A 20,229-nucleotide genomic window follows, 5' to 3' on the forward strand; every position below is an offset into this window, starting at 1 on the left:
AGTTGCATGTGCTTCTTTAGGAGTATACTTTTTTGCACACACACACAATTGCTCACCAGTGTAGGTGTTGGGGGCATATTTATCATGTTTTGAGGGTCGCGGGCAGCAGTGGTTGACCATTTTAGGCACAGGAGGGCCTTACAAGAATCATAGAATCATAGAATAATAGAGTTGGAAGAGACCTCATGGGCCATTCAATCCAACCCCCTGCTAAGAAGCAGGAAATCGCATTCAAAGCACCCCCGACAGATGGCCATCCAGCCTCTGTTTAAAAGCCTCCAAAGAAGGAGCCTCTACCACAGCCCGGGGGAGAGAGTTCCACTGTCGAACAGCCCTCACAGTGAGGAAGTTCTTTCTGATGTTCAGGTGGAATCTCCTTTCCTGTAGTTTGAAGTCATTGTTCCGTGTCCTAGTCTGCAGGGCAGCAGAAAACAAGCTTGCTCCCTCCTCCCTATGACTTCCCTTCATGTATTTGTACATGGCTATCATGTCTCCTCTCAGCCTTCTCTTCTGCAGGCTAAACATGCCCAGCTCTTTAAGCCACTCCTCATAGGGCTTGTTCTCCAGACCCTTAATCATTTTAGTCGCCCTCCTCCGGACGCTTTCCAGCTTGTCAACATCTCCCTTCAATTGCGGTGCCCAAAATTGGACACAGTATTCCAGGTGTGGTCTGACCAAGGCAGAATAGAGGGGGAGCATGACTTCCCTGGATCTAGATGCTATACCCCTACTGATGCAGGCCAGAATCCCGTTGGCTTTTTTAGCTGCCACATCACATTGTTGGTTCATGTTTAACTTGTTGTCCACAACGACTCCAAGGTCTTTTTCGCACACACTGCTGTCAAGCCAGGCGTCCCCAATCTGTATCTTTGATTTCCATTTTTTCTGCCGAAGTGAAGTATCTTGCATTTGTCCCTGTTGAACTTCTTTTTGTTAGTTTCGGCCCATCTCTCTAGTCTGTCAAGATCGTTTTGAATTCTGCTCCTGTCTTCTGGAGTGTTAGCTATCCCTCCCAGTTTTGTGTCGTCTGCAAACTTGATGATTGTGCCTTCTAACCCTTCGTTTAAGTCGTTAATAAAGATGTTGAACAGAACCGGGCCCAGGACGGAGCCCTGCGGCACTCCACTTGTCACTTCTTTCCATGATGAAGACGATGCATTGGTGAGCACCCTTTGGGTTCGTTCGCTTAGCCAATTACAGATCCACCTAACCGTAGTTTTGTCTAGCCCACATTTTACTAGTTTGTTTGCCAGAAGGTCGTGGGGGACTTTGTCGAAGGCCTTACTGAAATCCAGGTACGCTACATCCACAGCATTCCCTGTATCGACCCAACTCGTAACTCTATTGAAAAAAGAGATCAGATTAGTCTGGCATGACTTGTTTTTGGTAAATCCGTGTTGACTATTAGCAATGACCGCATTTGTTTCTAAGTGTTCGCAGACCACTTCCTTAATGATCTTTTCCAGAATCTTGCCTGGTATCGATGTGAGGCTAATTGTTTGGGTCATTCTTTTTTCCCTTCTTGAAGATAGGGACCACATTTGCCCTCCTCCAATCTGCTGGGACTTCTCCCGTTCTCCAAGAACTCTCAAAGATAATTGCCAGTGGTTCTGAAATAACTTCCGCTAGTTCCTTCAATACTCTTGGATGTAGCTGATCTGGCTCTGGGGACTTGAATTCGTTTAGAGTGACCAGGTGTTCCTGGACAACTTGTTTCCCTATTTGCGGTTGGATTTCCCCCAATCCTTCATCCATTCCATGTTGCTGAGGTTGAAGATGGCTTTCTTTTTGTGAGAAGACCGAGGCAAAGAAGGCATTAAGCAGTTCTGCCTTTTCCCTATCCCCTGTCGCCATCACCCCATCTTCTCCTTGCAGTGGCCCTATCGCCTCCTTTTTCTTCCTTTTTCTACCAACGTAAGCAAAAAAAGCCTTTTTTGTTGTTTTTTATGTCCCTGGCAAGCCTGAGCTCATTTTGCGCTTTAGCCTTGCGAACCTTTTCCCTACAGGTGTTGGCTATACGTTTGAATTCTTCTTTGGTGATTTCTCCCCTTTTCCACTTCTTGTGCATGTCACTTTTGAGCTTTAGCTCAGTTAGAAGTTCTTTGGACATCCATTCTGGCTTCTTTGCACTTGTCTTATTTTTCTTCTTTGTTGGCACTGTTTGCATTTGCGCCTTGAGTATTTCACTTTTGAAAAACTCCCATCCATCCTTAAGTCCCTTGTTTTTTAATATTGGCGTCCATGGAATGCCGCTCAGTAATTCCTTCATTTTTTGGAAGTCAGCTCTCTTAAAGTCCAGAATGCGTGTTTGACTTGTCTTAGTTTCAGCATTCCTTTGTATTGCAAACTGCAGGAGCACATGGTCACTTGCCCCTAAGGATCCAACCACTTCAACTGTATTGATCAGGTCTTCCACATTTGTTAAGATTAGATCAAGAGTTGCTGATCCCCTTGTTGCCTCTTCTACCTTCTGGACCATAAAATTGTCTGCAAGGCAAGTGAGGAATTTGTTGGACTTTGTACTCTTGGCCGAGTTTGTTTTCCAGCAGATATCGGGATAATTGAAATCGCCCATGACTACTATATCTCTTCTTTGTGCCTGTTTGGTCAGCTGTTGACAGAAGGCTTCATCAAGTCCTTCATCCTGACTCGGAGGTCTGTAGTAGACACCCACGGCAAGATCTTTTTGAGTCCCGGTTCCCTTGATTCTTATCCAGATGCTTTCAATCTGGTTTCCTGGATTACAGTCTTGCATTTCTTCTGCAACGTAACTGTTTTTGACATATAAAGCTACTCCCCCTCCTCTCCCTTTTGTTCTATTTCTGTGAAAGAGGTTATAGCCCTCAATGGTTAAATTCCAGTGATGGGAGTCATCCCACCAGGTTTCAGTGATGCCTATGACATCGTATGTGTGGTGTTGTGCTAAGAGTTCGAGTTCGTCTTGCTTATTTCCCATGCTCTGAGCATTAGTGTAAAGACATGTAATCCCCTGTGACCTCCCCTTGAGCTGTTTATTTGGGATTATTGTGCTCTCTGTACTTGGTCCTTGCTGTGTTTGTGCAGCCCTCCGTTTAGCCTTTTGGCGGTTCCCTGTGGTTGTGGGTAATATAGTGTTCGCCAGGCTGTTGTTCCCCTCCCCAAGTGGATCTAGTTTAAAGTGCGCCTGATGAGGTTTGCGAAAAGGTCTAAAACAGTGGTTCTCAACCTGGGATCTCCAGATGTTTTTAGCCTTCAACTCCCAGAAATTCTAACAGCTGGTAAACTGGCTGGGATTTCTGGGAATTGTAGGCCAAAAACATCTGGGGACCCCAGGTTGAGAACAACTAATCTAGAAGGATCCGTGGAAGCCAAAACATTGCCAGTGCCCACACATGCCCTAGAGCAGGCCTGCACAACCTGCGGCCCTCCAGGTGTTTTAGCCTTCAGCTCCCAGAATTCCTTACCATTGAACAAGCCAGCTAGGGCTTCTGGGAGCTGGAGGCCCAAACACTTGGAGGACAACATGTTGTGCAGGCATGCCCTAGAGAATGGCTTCTTAAACTATGGTTTGAAACTCCATTTGGGCTCCCCTAATTGAATTTGGAGATCATGAAAAATGTGTGTAGTTTACTACTTCATGGCTGTTTTAGACATGCACAAGTATTTCTTAGTAACCAAATGGAACAAATGCCTGAGCTGCCATTTGAGGCTGCAAAGCAAGCATGACAACACTGCATGAAAATGTTGAATATATTCTATGTTCTGCAGTATCTATCTCATCTGTATGCAAATTTGCTTTATCTTTAATAAATGGAAAATGGTATGCATAACAAAGAATTGTTTTAAAATAAACTTCTTTATGACTTATTATCAGTAAATGTGGATTTGTATACTTATTTTATACCTCCTTGGCTGCCAAAGTTACTCTAAGTTGTTAACCATTTTGCACCACCTCATTCTGAGAAGCTCCTTGGTATCACATGGTTCTCCCTATGGTAGCAATGCATAACAATTTAAAGTGCAGAAAGGGAAAACTTTAGACCTCTCTCATAGAATTTAGCAATGTTTGCACATTTCTTTCATGTTTGCAATGGGAATAACTTTTTAAAAACTTTATTTATTTATTTCATATCAAAAGCATTGCATAAATTAGTATAAAACTGATAAAAACAGAAGGAGCACAAGTAGCTAAATATCCTTTGAACAAAAACGGGCAACAGTGATTGCATGTCTATAGCTTCAAACAATTCTTCTGTACATGAGGCAGGACACTGCAGACAAGCATACAGATGTAGAGTTGTCTGCTCTGCTCCACAGTTGCACAAAGTGGAGGATTCTTCTAGGTAGTGCCATTTTGCCAGGTTGTCTTTTGATTTGCCCACTCCACTTCTGAGTCTGTTCAGGGACTTTCAAGTTGCCCATTCTTGGTTTGTCCCTGGAGGAAGATCCTCATGGGGGGTGGGGGGCATCCAATTGGAATTTCCTGGTTTAGCTGCACAGAGGGATATTCTTGCTGTTGATGGGGGAACACTTAGAGGAGTGGTGGTTTTCCTTGATTTGAGTCTACGGGGAGGAGGCTGATAGCCATGCAGAGGATGGCTTTCACAGTGTTTCTCACAGTTATCAGCAACACACATCGGGGGGGGGGGGAGATAATGCCAGATACTTGTAGAGTTTATTGTCAGGTGTAGGTTTGAAACATCCTGTGATTATTCTGCATGTTTTGTTCAATGCTATGTTCACCTGCTTGGAGTGAGCAGACTTGTACCAAACAGGGCAGGCATACTCAGCAGTTGACAAGGCCAGGGCTGATGTTCTTATTAATTTTGGGTCTGCACCCCATGCACTGCCAGTAAGTTTCCGCAGGATGTGATTGCATGTAGCTACTTTGTGCTTGGTGTTCATGCAGTGTCTCCTATATGTTAGTGTTTGATCTAAGGTGACATCAAGATATTTAGAATGGAAACAGTGTTCAAGCTCTTGGTCTTCCCAGGTAACTTTCAATTTCTTATTGGCTTCACAGATCCATAGGTGGAAAGCACACACGGAACATGGAAAAAGCCTCCTTGAAGACTGAGTAAATACAGTCGGGCATCCCCTTTGCAACGTCTCTTTAAATGGCTAACCTTTCCAAACCCAAAAGCATTGCTTTTAAACATTTTAAATTGGAGGTGTTTTTTTTTTAACTGAATGCAAAAAGAAGTGACAGATTTGCTACTCAGCTCCTAACAGGAGCAGAGAAGCGACTGCTCTTGATATTTTAAGACGATACTCACACCTCATTTCGGCGAATTATGCCCAAAGATCCAGTTGACCAAATCCAGCTCTGGCACAATGTTTATAAAACCATGCAGCACTTTATCACTGTTAACGCATTTCCATGATATAGCACTTTATGAAACCTGTCCCCGCTGGTTTGCTTTTAATTACTCTGATTTTATCTGTTTGGATTTTAATGTATTGTCCATTATATTGTTTTGTGTATCATTGAAAGTTTTAGGTTTTGTCAAATATGTTGTGTCGTTGTTCGGGCTTGTCCCTGTTGTGAGCCGCCCCGAGTCCCTTCGGGGAGATGGGGTGGAATATAAAAATAAAGTTTATTATAATTATTATTTCTTAAAACTTCCTCCTTGTCTTTGTGACCATATAATAAATAGATGCATAACTTTTCAACCTTAAAGAACTGTCAGGGATTCCTCTTCTTCAGAAGAGGAGGGGGAGCAAGAAAGTGTTCATGAATCTGAGGGTGAGTTGGAGTCTGAGGAGGAGACTTTGCTAGTACCCTCATTCCAGGAGAGGCAAAAGGAAACAGAGCAGAGATGTTGTTCAGCTGGATTAGCTACCAGAAATTCAGCTGAGTAATTAGAAACTGCCCTAACAGCTGTGTGGGGACCCAGGGCTATAAGAGCCGAAGCAGGTGCAGCCAGCTCTTGTTGGTAACAAACTGACTCTAATGCCTTCACTCTCTGTGTTCCTGCTCCAAGTCTGCATCTGGATTTATGCCTGTTTCTTTGTTTGAAGTAAGACTTCCTGGCTTTCTTTTGCATTATTTCACTGAGTGTACTTTATGTTTTGCTGAAAGAAAGCAGTTTCCATTTACTTACCACAGTGTCTTAAGGCTGCTCTTGAAAGACAAAACAGGACAAGAACAAACACATTAGAATCAAGTCAGTTTTGGACCACTTCCTTCATTATTCAAATTTTAATGGGATGTGACAGAGTGTGATGACTCATGGGCCATGTAGTCCCGTTCCTAGTACTTTTGAGGCAGATGAAGAGGAAAACTTGGGTTTCCCACCGTTTCTGCCAGATTTGGAGCCCTTGCACCTGCAAGATGTTTGCCCTCAAGAAGACAGCCAAACAAGCCTTGAGCAGAAATCTCCCCCATTTTCTCGCCGGGTTTATTATAATCAAGATAGAAGCGCTCGAGAGGCGACTCGCCGCAGCGCTAGGATAGCTGCCAGACAATTAGCTGATTAAGTCTGCTTCCCTTGGGAAACTTTAAGGAGTCTTGCATCTGGACACAGTTTAGGTTTCGTTTCTTGTTCCCCAGAGAAAGAGTTCCTTGGCGGGAAAACAAGATCCTATTTAGGTGTTTGGCCACAAAGGAATCCTTGCGGAGTCAATTCGTCAGCTTCGGGAGTAGATTGTGTGTGGACTACGCTACTCCAGTTTCCAGGACCTTGTTCTCGTTCCAGCCCTGCCTTGTTCCCCGGACCTCGCCACGGATTTCGCCACGGACCCTGTTCTTGTTCCTCGCTTCTTGTTGCCTTGAATCAAGCCTTGTTTGCCAAGAATCTAGTATGCTCTCCAGCCTTGCATCAAGCTCCATGGACTAAAGGACCTTGTCATTTCCCCTCACTTTGCTTGGCAAAGTGTGTGTTTCGGTTATTGGATTACAACTTTGGACTTTAATATCTCATATTGGACATTGTTTTCCTGGACTATATTTGACCTTTCCTGAAAGGTCTACTTCTGAACTATATTCTACACTTATTTTTATTGACTTTATATATTTCCTTAATAAAGATATTAGATAGATTCTGGTCTCTGCGCATGGTTATTGGTGCTCTGCAGCCTGGGTCCTGACACAGAGGGATGGAGTTTTGGTTCGTGCAGCTCCTCATGGTTTCCCACCGTTCTCAGTTATGCCCTTTTAGGAGCCAACCATGTGTGATTAGCTTGGTTACCATGGATACTACTTTGTCACAAGTGAAGTAGTTTTCACAATCCAAGAGGTTTCAGTCCTGGGAGTTTTAATCTTTCCAACAAAGGCTTTTCTGTACTAAAGCAGGCACAGAAAGGAGGTTGATTATAATATTAACACTAGTACATCTTGAGCCTGAGGACTAAGGAAACTGTGAGCCTTTGCATGCCTAATTATTCTCTCAGAGCACTGGCAAAAAAACCCATCCAAGAATTTGTTAAACAAACTGAAATGTCTTTAAAATTGTACACACGTATATATGTCTGTCTGAGTATTAAATTTGCACAACATTATGTCCCCAGGAAACTTAAGATGTTTCATCCTCTCTCCTTAGCACTATGCATGGTTTCAGTGTGCCTTGAAAAAGGATAGTAACTTGTTGCCACTTTTCAAGATTGGTACATTTTAATTCATTTTCATTTTTAAGAAATGTCTGGTAATATTTTTATTGTTCTGCTTTATCTTCAGTATGTGCAAGGATCACTCATTCCTTCCAAGCATTAAGGAGAGACTCCATGCATTCAAGAAAGGAGCATAGGGTAGGAGGCTGTCAACAGACTTCAACTCATCATGCATTATGCCTAAGCATGAATGCACAAAACTGAGGACAAAGGAGCAGAAAGAAAAGCTCCCTTTTTGGGATCCAACTCCTAAGTCAGAAGACTGTGAGATTTTGGAAATCATGGTCCAAAAAAGTAATTTGTTTAGGCTACAGTGGAACTCCTTTAGGTTTACTTCCCAAAAGCAACTCCAGTTGCTCCTGACACGGAAAAAAAAAAACCTCCCAAAAGCATTCAGGGACCTTCCCTCTAAGCATCTGTACAGAGCTGTCACCTTTCTTGTAGAGTTCTTGTTAGGAGTAAAGCAACTGACATGAAGACAGTAAGAACGTTATATAAATGTAACTTTAAAGGAATAGAATGTTTTGCATTTTGAGAGCAATGTCAATCTTTCCAGAACATAGAAATAAGAACACCCCCACACTCAAAATCAAAGCAATAATAACAAAGATATTTATCAGGGGCCCCAAACTAAGACCTGGAAGCAGCCCTCCAAGGTCCTTTACCCAGCTTCCTCCCACCCTAAACTTTAGACTTAGGGTCGCCCTAAGTCTGAAACTATTTGAAGGCACATAACAACAACAATCCTCATTACCTTGACTATCTTATCTGCCAAAATCAAGCCCACATTCCCCATTGAAATACTGGCAAGTGTATGTAGGTTCAAAATGCTCTCCATTCTAAATATTGTATTATTTCAATTTTTTGTACTACAAATAACATATGTGCAGTGTGCATAGGAAATCACGTGGTTTTTTTTTAAAACTATAGTCTGGCCCACAACAGTCTAAGGGACTTGAACTGGCCCTTTGTTTAAAAGGTTTGAGGATCTCTGATCTATATTAATTCCACTTCATTAGTGGAAAAAGGAATTAATTCTCTACTGCCCATGAAACCAAGCCCTATGAGGAGCAGAGTGTGTTTAGCTGGGATATAAGAAGGTTAAGAAGGGACATGGAAGCCATGTTTGAAAGGATGTCATGTTGAGAAAGGGACAAGCTTGTTTTCTGCTGCTCTGGAGGCTAGAGGTGCAGCTGCACTGTACAATTTATGCAGCTTAAAACAACTTTAACTGCCATGGCTTCATGCTATGGAATTCTAGGATTTGTAGTTTGATGAGGGACTAGTACTCTTCGGCAGACAAGGCTACAGACCTAGTAAAACTACAAGTGAAGTTGTAGTTTGTAGAATGAAATAAAGAATGAACTTCAATTTCATTTTATGCAATAGAAGTTCATTCTTTAAAAAAAGAATCTGAATGTTCCAACTGCTGAGCTGTAGTACAAAATAATATTCTCCCCTCTATCTCATCATTGCTCAGAAGGCAAAGCACAAACCAGCACCTTCACTCGTTTATACCCTTTACGTACGAAAAGAGATAAACACACAAGAAAAACAAGTAACGTACTCTCTTCTTAATTTAAAACTATACTCTATAGTTCTTAACACCTTCATTAGTGGAAAAACGAATTAATCATGAGTAACTAGATTTTTGTTACTAGATATTTCCAAGAATCAACCGAGGGAATATCAGTCTCCCAAACAAGGAATAAAGTGAACAACAGTTGGAAGGATTACTGCAAGAAATAGTAACTTTTTAAAGTATTTCCTCTAATGCAGTGGTTTTCAACCTGTGGGTCCCCAGATGTTTTGGCCTTCAAATCCCAGAAATCCTAACAGCTGGTAAACTGGCTGGGATTTCTGGGAGCTGTAGGCCAAAACACCTGGGGACTCACAGGTTGAAAATCACTGCCCTAATGGCACATAATGATTTGTGTAAATGTGGTTACACTTTTCTTCACTATCAGTACCTGGGACATTCTCTGGTAAACATTTCTCTGGTAAAAAACTTGCAATACTTAACAGTGGAATTATATGAATGTATTGGATAAGTAAGATTTTGAAAAGCAAACATGGAAAATGACTGATGTTAATTATATGTACTTTTAATGCATGAGACCTGGAAATCCAAGAAAAAATAAAGATGAATCCTCTACACATTGAAATAGGAAAATCCAGAAATTATTTTATTACTTTAAACCCATTCTCTAGCAAGGCAAGGAGACATCGCAGTAAGTTAATTTACTACTTATATACTTTATTTGGCCCCAAGGAGCTCCAAGTGGATGGTAATGGCAATCATTTTGATTAAAAGAGGAGACCTATATTTGATTAGTAATTACAAATTAAATAAAACCAAATCTACAAAAGAAAAACACAGTTTATAATGAAAAAGATTATTAGATACATAGAGATTAGTTAACGGAAGAAAACATGATTTTAGATGTTCAACCCCCTCCCCACTGTATTACAGTTATGTAATGATTACACTTTCATTTCTCATAATAGAGAACAGACAGTTAAAATGACAAAAATAGGCTTTATTAAGAATAGAAAGAATATTTACCATTATTCATTTCCTGGGCAAAAAAAGGGGAAATTAGGAAATACAGTGGCAAGGATGTTGCATAGTTTCCACCCAGCATTCTCACATGTTGGCAGTGTTTTGGGGGAATAATCTATGAAGAAATACTTTGTTCTTTTGTGGGATAATTGTGGGACTTTGCATAGACAAACTCACATACTATTTCCAAACATCTATTTGTGTGTGTGTGTTTTTTTTGGCATGCTTGCTATTTTCCATGTAAAAGGCAGCACAACAAAACAACTTAACATAAAAATGAGCAATCCTGAAAAAAAACAAACCACTCTGTGGCTTTATTTTGCAAGATGACTGCTCTTGTAACAGGATTTGAATTATACAAGATTTTTACTGAGTACAATTTCAATTTTCAAAAAATGCTGTACTTCTGCACAGAATACTATGCTTTCTTGGGATGTGTAAACAACACTGGGCATGAACTGTACAGAGATACTATAGCTGCTTTATGTGGGGAGAATGGGATAAGAAAGAAAACTATTTGTCTATTTGCTAGGAAAAAAAGAGTTGAAATGCCTTTTCCAATTCTGGCTGTGCTTCTATAATAATTATAATTAAAATGTTTGTGTGAATGTATGTTTTTTGAGGAAACAAACAATAGGATCATGCTGTGATTTTCCATTTCTGTTTAGTAAAAAGAGCACTAGAATTGATTATCTTTTTGGTCCTTCTTACAAAAGGTTTAGACTAGAGCAATGGTTCCCAATCTGTGGGTCTCCAGATGTTTTGGCCTTCAACTCCCAGAAATCCTAACAGCTGGTAAACTGATTGGGATTTCTGGGAGTTGTAGACCAAAACACCTGGGGACCCACAGGTAGAGAACCACTGGATTAGAGAAAAAGGTGCTTTGGATAAAGTACAGAGAGAGGAAAACTGTTTTTCAGACTGTCAAGGTCACTAGCTCTAAGAACGAAATACTTCTGATAAGATTTACATTCTTTATGGTCTCTGATATAAACCAACCAGAAAAAAGATATGCAGGTAAAAGGTCTTCATTACATAAAAATAATCATACCTAATATTATGTTAATTTCTTGTTATCTGGGCATTTTTTGCGATGCACATACATAGTGGTATTGTTCTAAAATGATGTAATGTTCTTCATTGACAATTAACAGAGATTTTATGTAATACACAATATTATAAATTCCTATTCAAGGAATTGATGCTTTAGAAAATGAACTGAAGAAAAATACTGTATTTCATTCGCTGTCACCACCTTTTTGGGTCCCAGGCTTGGTATTTTATGATTCCTCACATAATAGTCACATCCTCCATCTGTGTGCCTGCCCTATTGGAACCAAGGGAAGTCCCCAGAGCTCCGAGGGACAGACATGCGGACAGATGAAGGCATGAGAGCTATGGGATTCCTTCAGCTGCCACCAACTGAAGGAGGCCTCACAGCTCTTACTGCCAGCCACCTGGGTGGCTTTGCAGCTACATGATTTCCCTTGGCTGGCAGATGAAAGAAATGACCATATAGTAGTTGCACTCCCTTGCCTCTACCCAAAAGGGGAAAAGATGTTTCCATTATGTGGTGAAATACAGTATTTTCCAGGGTTTTACACCCTCAATTCTGAAGAATGCCATAATTAAAGATTTATTTCCTATATTTGGAAGCTTTTCTTAATTCAAAAATTCACTGCTATACTCTGATATGACAATTGCATCAAATTTAGTTACAAATAATGAGACCAATCATAGCCTCCCACAAGGATGATAAAAACATCAACTTCAAGGCATCAACTGGGCAATGTCCTTGCAAACGGCCATATATCTCACACCAGAAGCGACTTGCAGTTTCTCCAATCGCTCCTGACATGAAGAAAAAAAGGTTCAGGAATGTAGGCATGAGAAATAAAAGCAATAGTATTGGAATCATAGGCATATATTTTGGATCAGATGTTGTTTCTGTTGTTCTACTGGTCTGGAGTGCCTCAATGTAGGCATATGCAACGTGCAGTCTGAAACAAAGGACAGCAAAATTTAGACTTTGTTAGCAGCAATAATGAGATTTTTTTTAGGAGCCAGAGATTTTTGGGTGTATCTATACTGTAGAAATAATGCAGTTTGGCACCATTTTAGCTGCCATGCCTCAATAATGTGGGAGTTGTAGTTTTACAAGATATTTAGCCCTCTCTGCCAAAGAGTGTTGGTGCTTCACCAAACTGCAACTCTCAGGATTTCATAGTATTGAGCCATGACAGTTCAAGTGCTGTCAAACTATGTTCATTCTACAGTGTAGATCAGGGGTCCTCAAACTTTTAAAGCAGAGGGCTGGTGTACAATCCTCCAGACTGTTGTGGTGGGAGGGCAGATTATAGTTTGGAAAAAAAACCCAGAATTTCTGTGCACACTGCGCACGTTTTATTTGCAGTGCAAAAAACATAAATGAACTATACAATATTTAAGATTAAGAACAATTTGAACCAATATAAACTTCTCCCTCTCTCTCTCTCCCCCTCTCCCTCTCTCAGCTTTGGATAGCAGAAGGAAGGGTTAACGCCTCTATGGTGTTTGTTTGTTTTGCTGTCTGTGCCCCTGTTCAGAAGATTTCACCTCACTTTCTGTCCCTGTGATCATTGGATTTTGAAAAATTTGGTTTGTTGTGGAATCAAGGATTTGCGAGAAAGCTTCAGTGGAGACCTCCTTTCCACATGTTAACTCTTTCAGGTTTGAATTTCCTTTCCTAGGGGTAGATTTCTCTCACTTCCTGTTGTCTCACCCCCATTCTTAACTGTGAATCATTGTAAGTCAGATGTTTGTAACTCGGGTACTGTCTGTATTTCAATGGGAAGTGTGGCCTGCTTTTGGCAGATGAGATACTTAAGTTAATGAAGATTGTTGTTGTTGTATTCCTTCAAGTTGTTTCAGACTTAGGATGATCTTAAGTCTAAAGTTTAGGGCCAGGGCCGGGTAAATGACTTTGGGGCCACATCCGGCTTGTGGGTAGTTTGGGGATTCCCGGTGTAGATGAACCCACATTTCTCTGGATCTTAAGGTGCACCCTTGCATTACCAACATGGATACCCTGAATACATTCCTAAATAAATCTTTAATTGTTGATGGAAATTCCCAACCGTGAGAGTTTCCCTCATCAGCCATAGCAGAGCATTTGATGAACCAGCCTGGACACAGAATACTATTTGAGAACACAAAAATGCTGGACCATTCTAACAACTATCATGTCAGACTACACAGAGAAGCCATTGAAATCCACAAGCATGTGGACAACTTCAACAGAAAGGAAGAAACCATGAAAATGAACAAAATCTGGCTACCAGTATTAAAAAACTCAAAAATCAGAACAGTAAATAAAAAGCAATACTCTGAAAACAGAGGATTTCCAGACATGAATCAACCTAGGGCAGTTAACGACTCTAAACAAAGGATGCCCCAGAGGCAGGAAGAAGACAGCAGATAAGCTTTTCAATGCTAATTAAAGTGATTAACTGCACAACATTCACACTGACCTCTCTCACCCTAGACTTTCCACAGATATATATTAACCTCTTTGCTTAGTTTTCTCCATACCTCACAACCTCTGAGGATGCCTGCCATAGATGTGGGCGAAACGTCAGGAGAGAATGCTTCTGGAACATGGCCACACAGCCCGAAAGACATACAACAACCCTGTTTCCCTCATCTCTCTGCGAAGAATGTTCCACATGGTGATGCCACAACAGAAATTATTCTGCAAATTCACCTAAAATGATGACTGCTACATCTCAAAACAACTTCAAATGTCAGAGTAAAGAAGCATTAGAAGCTGTCTTTCACTGAATTCTGAACATTGCTCAATCTACCTCAGCATTGTTTACAAAAACGGGGATTGTCTTGGCATGCTAAATTTAGATAGTTCTACTGAGTCATTACTCTTCCCTTTTTACTGCTGAATTGTCAGCCTTGTCATAAAAGGCTCTACCATCATATTTCTTTAATCCCTGCAAATCCCTGGAAAAAAAAACCCCAGAAACTTCTTTGTTCTAACCTCCACTGTCATTTTAGCAAAACCTTAGTGTTTGATTTGCAAAAAGAACTCCATTATTCTTGGACTTTTAATAGCTAGAAGGATTGCCAGCAAACCAGTTTTAACCAGCTTCTGACTGTTTATTTTTCCCACAGATCCTTGTAGGTCTCCCGTCTGTTCTCTCCAGGATTTAGACAGTATCACTTTCTAGATATGTATTGGTAGCATCTGTTTGAGACAAGCTTCCTTTCTTCCTTCAAGTGGGAGAGAAATATAATTTTTATCAGACAGGTATGAAGCTTCAAATTGTCAACACATTCAGATACACACAGGAATCAAATTATATACTTGACACAACACATGTCTGTTATGGTAAGTTGTTGTTTATGAAGTTCAGTTTTTAATAAGCAAAATGGAACAAAAGCTCATTATGTATCATTTCACTTTTCTTCCTGCTAACAGACAAATCACATTAGGTCCTTACAGTGGGGAAAAACTGCTAAATATAATAGCTCTTCTTCCCTGAACATAAGTATCTATTTGTATAAAGGCTAGTCATTTGTTTATTTTTTTATATGTATATGTTTCTTCTGTATGTAGCATATTCAAGTTGGTAAACCACCTTAACAAGTTACATTCTAAAATAAATCAAAATTTGATATAAAACATTCCCCAAACAAACAGCTTTAACCACAAACAAATCTATACCATCCATTATAATATTAAAATGGACTGAAAGTATTATCTCTCCATGTGAAGAAAGCAAGCAGATATCATTAGAGCTCAGGGAGGATAAGCTTGGTACTACAATTTCCAGAATTCCCTAGGCAGTATGACTAGTGAAGATTATAAGAGGATTTGATACAAAATGTAGATTTTTTCCAAGCGCCTGCAAAGTACTACTAGTCACTTTACTCCAGCACTTCCAGGTTACAGCATAAGATCTCTGAAATTCAGTCTAAAATTGGTTCAAGATGGAAAAGTAGACTTAAGACATATACTATTGGATCATTAAGGGCTTTAAACATTATCTGCAGCACTTTGAACTCAATCAGAAAGAGAAAGATGTAAAACTGGAGTTCTATGATCAGCTCACACTGAGCACAACTTAAACTTAAAGCTTTTTTGGCTAAATTTTGATAAGAAAACCAATGACAGGTTTGCCTCAGCTTGCCATAGGTATATAATAAAAATAACAACAATTAAAAGAGGGAGGGGGAAATAGCTAGAAATATTGCACAATTGGCAAAATATCATTAAGATCCTTTGAAAAATGCAGCTACAAATTCTATCAACACGTGACACATTTGAGCCATTGGACACGAATGCCTGACTTGATCTGATTCATCTAGCCAAGGCCACAACTGTTAAAGCGTCTGAAGTTTGATATCTATGAGCTGTGTTTGATCTAGTAGTAATGTTTCAAACTGTGAATCTGACCTTCTATAATATGTGATTTCCATTATTAACTCTGCCAGCATTCCTTCAATGTAGCACTACCCAGAGCCGTCCTGAGGTAATTTTTGGGAATAGGCGACCAGAATTTTGTCCCCCCCCCCAATTTCCCCCCAAATTTTGTCCCCCCCCAATTTTGGTGTCCCCCCAAAAATTGCTGAAAAATACATGCGGTGGCAGCCCCCTGGAGAGTGCGCACGCCAGTGCACGTGGACATGGAAGCCCCAGCCACCCGTCCGAAGGGGAGATTGGAAAGCCTGCGCACACGCACAGGCCCATCGACCATGCTTTTGGGGTGATGGGCCTGTGCGTGTGCGCAGGCCTTCCATTGACCATGCAGACATGGAAGGCCCACCCGTCTGCGTGGTCAATTGCTTGGCACCGCGCGGAGCGATTGCTTCGGCTTGGCGCTGTGCGGAGCGATTGCTTCGGCCTGCGAAGCGGCCTAGGTGGGCCGGGACTCCCGGTGCACATGGGGGCACCTCGACGGCGCCCCTGGTAATAATGCGCCATAGGTGAGCACCTAATTGGCCTCACCTGTGGACCACCTCTGGCACTACCCAAAAGCAAAACCCAAAAAGGTCCACCCTACCACTGGGTAGAGTAAGGCCTGAGCTGTGTGTACCAGTCTGTTGTACAACTTGTAAACTAGCCCATTGCAACTGTTGTTTGTTGTAAAATTCAACTGCTTGACCGATTAGCTTATGTCCACAGAATGGACAAATATCTCTTGTTTTAGGCAACGGAATACCCTGGGCAAGCCTTGAACCTGGAAGTGGACTATATTTATAAGATTCTTTGGAAAAGCTGAGCCACCTGGGTTAGACTGAATATCTCAGTGGTTCCCTCACCGCCAAAACAACAACAACAACAACAACAACAACAACAACAACAACAACCCACTTCTATGGGTAAAAGTATTGCTAATGTAAACAACATTGTGGTAAGGGTGTTAGTAATATACTAGCTTTTCCTTTACACCAGCTAAGTCATCATAAAGACAGATAAGCACATATTAAAAGACAGAGAAATATTACTACATTAAAAAATCTGTTATTATGCCAAAGAGAATAGGGCTATCTCTAGAAGATGACTCATATGAATAACAAAAAAAAAGTTGTTTCTATCCTATCAAATCTGTATCACAAAGTATAAGATCTCAATCCAAGGAATTAATATTTTCAGAACTCTCTTTTTTCTTTCTTTCTTTAGTATTTTTTTTGACCTGCTTTTCAGAACTTTATAGGAATCTCAGGCACAAAAACGGGTACAGTAGAGTCTCACTTATCAACCTTTGCTTATCCCAACGTTCTGGATTATCCAATGCAGTCTGCCTCCCGTCCGGATCCACAGCTGTTTCTCTAGGCAGCAAGGACTGAACTTTTTATGGATTTAACTTCCAACAATGTTGTTACTATATGTTCATTTTATGCAAATCTATCTTTATTTTTAGTCAATTTGTTAGTAGCCATTGTTTTTGTAGTCAGTTTTCAATACATTGCAATGTATTGGTGCTAAATTCGTAAATACAGTAATTACTATATAATGTTACTGTGTATTGAATGGCTTTTTCTGTTGATTTGTTGTAAAACATGATACTTTGGTGCTTAATTTGTAAAATCATAACGTAATTTGACGTTTAATAAGCGTTTCCTTAATCTCTCCTTATTATCCAACATTTTCGCTTATCCAACGTTCTGCTGGCCCATTTATGTTGGATAAGTGATATAATAATATAATAATAATAACTTTATTTTTATATCCCGCTCCCATCTCTCCAGAGGGGACTCAGGATGGCTCACATGGGGACAAGCCCAGTTTCAACATACAATAAAATACTGCATAATTAAACCAATGTATAACAGGTAAAATAGTATAAACATACAAACCAGCATAAAACATCAACATTAGAACATTAGAGTCTGAACATAATATACAAACTGTAAGATAAAATTCAGCAGACTCTACAAGAGGGAATTAAGGATCTCATTACAGAGTTCAATCAATAAGAGTGGAGTGTGATAAAGTGCAGTACTTGTGGCAACTAATAACTAACCGGAACTATTTATTCGAATGCACATTGAAATAACAATGTTTTAAGGTCTTTTTGAAAGATGGATAGTGAGGGTGCCAGCCTGATCTCCCTGGGGAGGGAATTCCAGAGCCGAGGGGCCACCACCAAGAAGGCCCTCTCTCTTGTCCCCACCAACCGCGCCTGAGATGGGGGTGGGAGCGAGAGGAGGGCCTCCCCAGAAGATCTCAAGGCCCGCATGGGTTCAAAGGGGAGGAGGCGGTCACGGACATAAGCAGGTCCTGAACCGTTTAGGGCTTTATAGGTAATTACCTGCACCTTGAATTGGGCCTGGAAACTTATTGGTAACCAATGGAGCTGCTTAAAGAGGGGTGTTGACCGCTCCCTATAGCCTGCCCCTGTTATCACCCTGGCTGCTGATCTTTGTACCAACTGTAGTTTCTGAACCATCTTCAAAGGCAGCCCCACGTAGAGCGCATTGCAGTAATCCAGTCTAGAGGTAACTAAGGCGTGGACCACTATGGTCGCAGCTGGTGCACAAGCTTTAACTGTGCGAAAGCCCTCCCAGCCACTGCCAACACCTGAGCATCAAGCGTCAGCGCTGAGTCTAGGAGGACCCCCAGACCTGCGCGTTCAGGGGGAGTGCGACCCCGTTGAGCACAGGTTGCCACCCTATGCCCCGATCGGCCTTATGACTGACCTGGAGGACCTCTGTCTTGTCAGGATTGAACTTCAGCTTGTTAGCCCTTATCCAGTCAATTACAGCGGCCAGACACTGGTCCAGGATCCGAGGGGTTTCCTTGGAATTCGGTGGAAAGGATGGTATCGAAAGCTGCTGAGATGTCCAAGAGAACCAACAGTGACACACTCCCCTGTCAAGTTCTCTGCAGATGTCATCCACCAAAGTGACCAAAGCCGTCTCCATACCGTGACCAGGCCTGAACTCAGACTGCGATGGATCAAGATAACCGGTCTCTAGCAGGAACCCCTGGAGCTGCGAGGCGGCCACCCGCTCCAGAACCTTACTCTAATGTATATGCAAAATATATCTTTATATTGAGAATTCTCTAGACTAGGGCTTCTTAAACATTTCCACCCCTTCAGCCAGGGAAATGTTTATGTGGCCCTAGTATATAGATATATAAAAGAGGTATAAAAACCAAACATTTTCTGATAACAAGTCAGCATTTGCAAGACTTGCTAAGCAGGCAGATTTTCCTTTTTGTGGAGTACAACTGAAGCATCTTCTGCAGAGTCCACTTAAACAGTGCACAACTAGGTGATATTCAGGATTTTTTACACTGCTGCCAAATTTTTCAGAACCCCAACATTGAGCTAAGGGGACCCCATTTGCCACTGGGGCCAAAAGTTTAGGAAGCAGTGTTCTAGAACATCTTAACTGACAACAGTTAGCCTTTCAGAGATTGCCTGGATCTATGTTGCTCATGGATTGGAAATTTTATTGCCTCTCATTTGTCCCTGGTCCCCATCTAGCCAAGACCTGAAGTGACCTCAGCCTGCATTGAGATCCCTGATGAACATCTTAACTGACAACAGAAGAAAATATGAGACAAAAGGTAGGACTGTGATTCTAACATAACACTTTTCTCCTCCTGTGTGATTTTTAACATCTTTCTGTCACAGATGTTACTTCAGTTAAGATGGTATTGAGGGATTTCAATGCAGACAGTTCATTTACCATTCTTGGCTATGTGAATTTTTAACTCCACCAGCAACAACAAAAAATCTACTTTTATTGCCCTTTGTCCCCAGTTTCATATGGTCAAAAAGAGGAATGTCTTCTGTACATATTGAAAGCCCCCAATACCATCCTAACTGACAACAGAATGACATATCAGACAGAATGTAGGCTTGTAAATCTAACACCATCATCCTTTTTTCTCCTGAATGATTCTAACACTTTAGAATGATTCAGGCTTTGAAAGCTTACATACTGTATTTAATGCTTTAGAATTCCTCCAATGAAGATATTCATTTCTGTGCAATTTGGATTTTGTTGTATTTTGCTGCAATATGCCGGTATAGCTACCCTGAACACGACCCCTGGGGAAGATCTACATGTCAAAGCTATTATTTTTGTTTTGTTGTCATCTAAGTCTGCAACACTGGAAGGGAGATGAGGATTAATTTGCTTCCTAATGAGTGTGCAGTATTACTTTGAAAAACAACAACAACAACAACAACAACAACAACAAACAGCAACACGACTGAGCCAGGTTTTTTTCCATTTGAATGTAATGAATGGGATAAAAGAAAAGTGCCTCTCCAGATTCTCATTTCACTGCTAAGTTTTCCCCACCCAGATCTGGTTGGCACAGAAAAAAAAAAACAAGTTAGAAACATGATGGAATTCTTTGTCTTTTTTTCGTGCATTACTATTACATAAAGGCTTTTCTGGACAATGGTTAAGTCAGTCCTTCTCTTAAAAGGTTAGTTCCAAGCCATCATTCTTTTTTCTTCTTCTATTCATTAGGCAAAAAGTAAACACACAGAGGGCAAAGAAATGAAAAACACACCGCTTCAAGATGAATCAATACAGACATTTTAATGTTTTGGCCTTATTTC

General features: G+C 40.9%; 1 protein-coding gene across 1 annotated transcript in view; it reads left to right on the forward strand.

The window, feature by feature from the left end:
- The window catches only part of sh3bgr (SH3 domain binding glutamate rich protein), a 77,294-nt gene extending 70,274 nt beyond the window's left edge, over nucleotides 1–7,020 (forward strand). The window contains exon 9 of the mRNA XM_062975112.1: nucleotides 5,003–7,020. The gene's annotated coding sequence lies outside the window, so the exon portion shown is untranslated. The remainder of the gene's footprint in view (nucleotides 1–5,002) is intronic.
- Nucleotides 7,021–20,229: the final 13,209 nt, after the last annotated feature.

Source organism: Anolis carolinensis, chromosome 3 (assembly GCF_035594765.1).
Source record: "Anolis carolinensis isolate JA03-04 chromosome 3, rAnoCar3.1.pri, whole genome shotgun sequence".
Classification (NCBI taxonomy): Eukaryota; Metazoa; Chordata; class Lepidosauria; order Squamata; family Dactyloidae; genus Anolis; species Anolis carolinensis.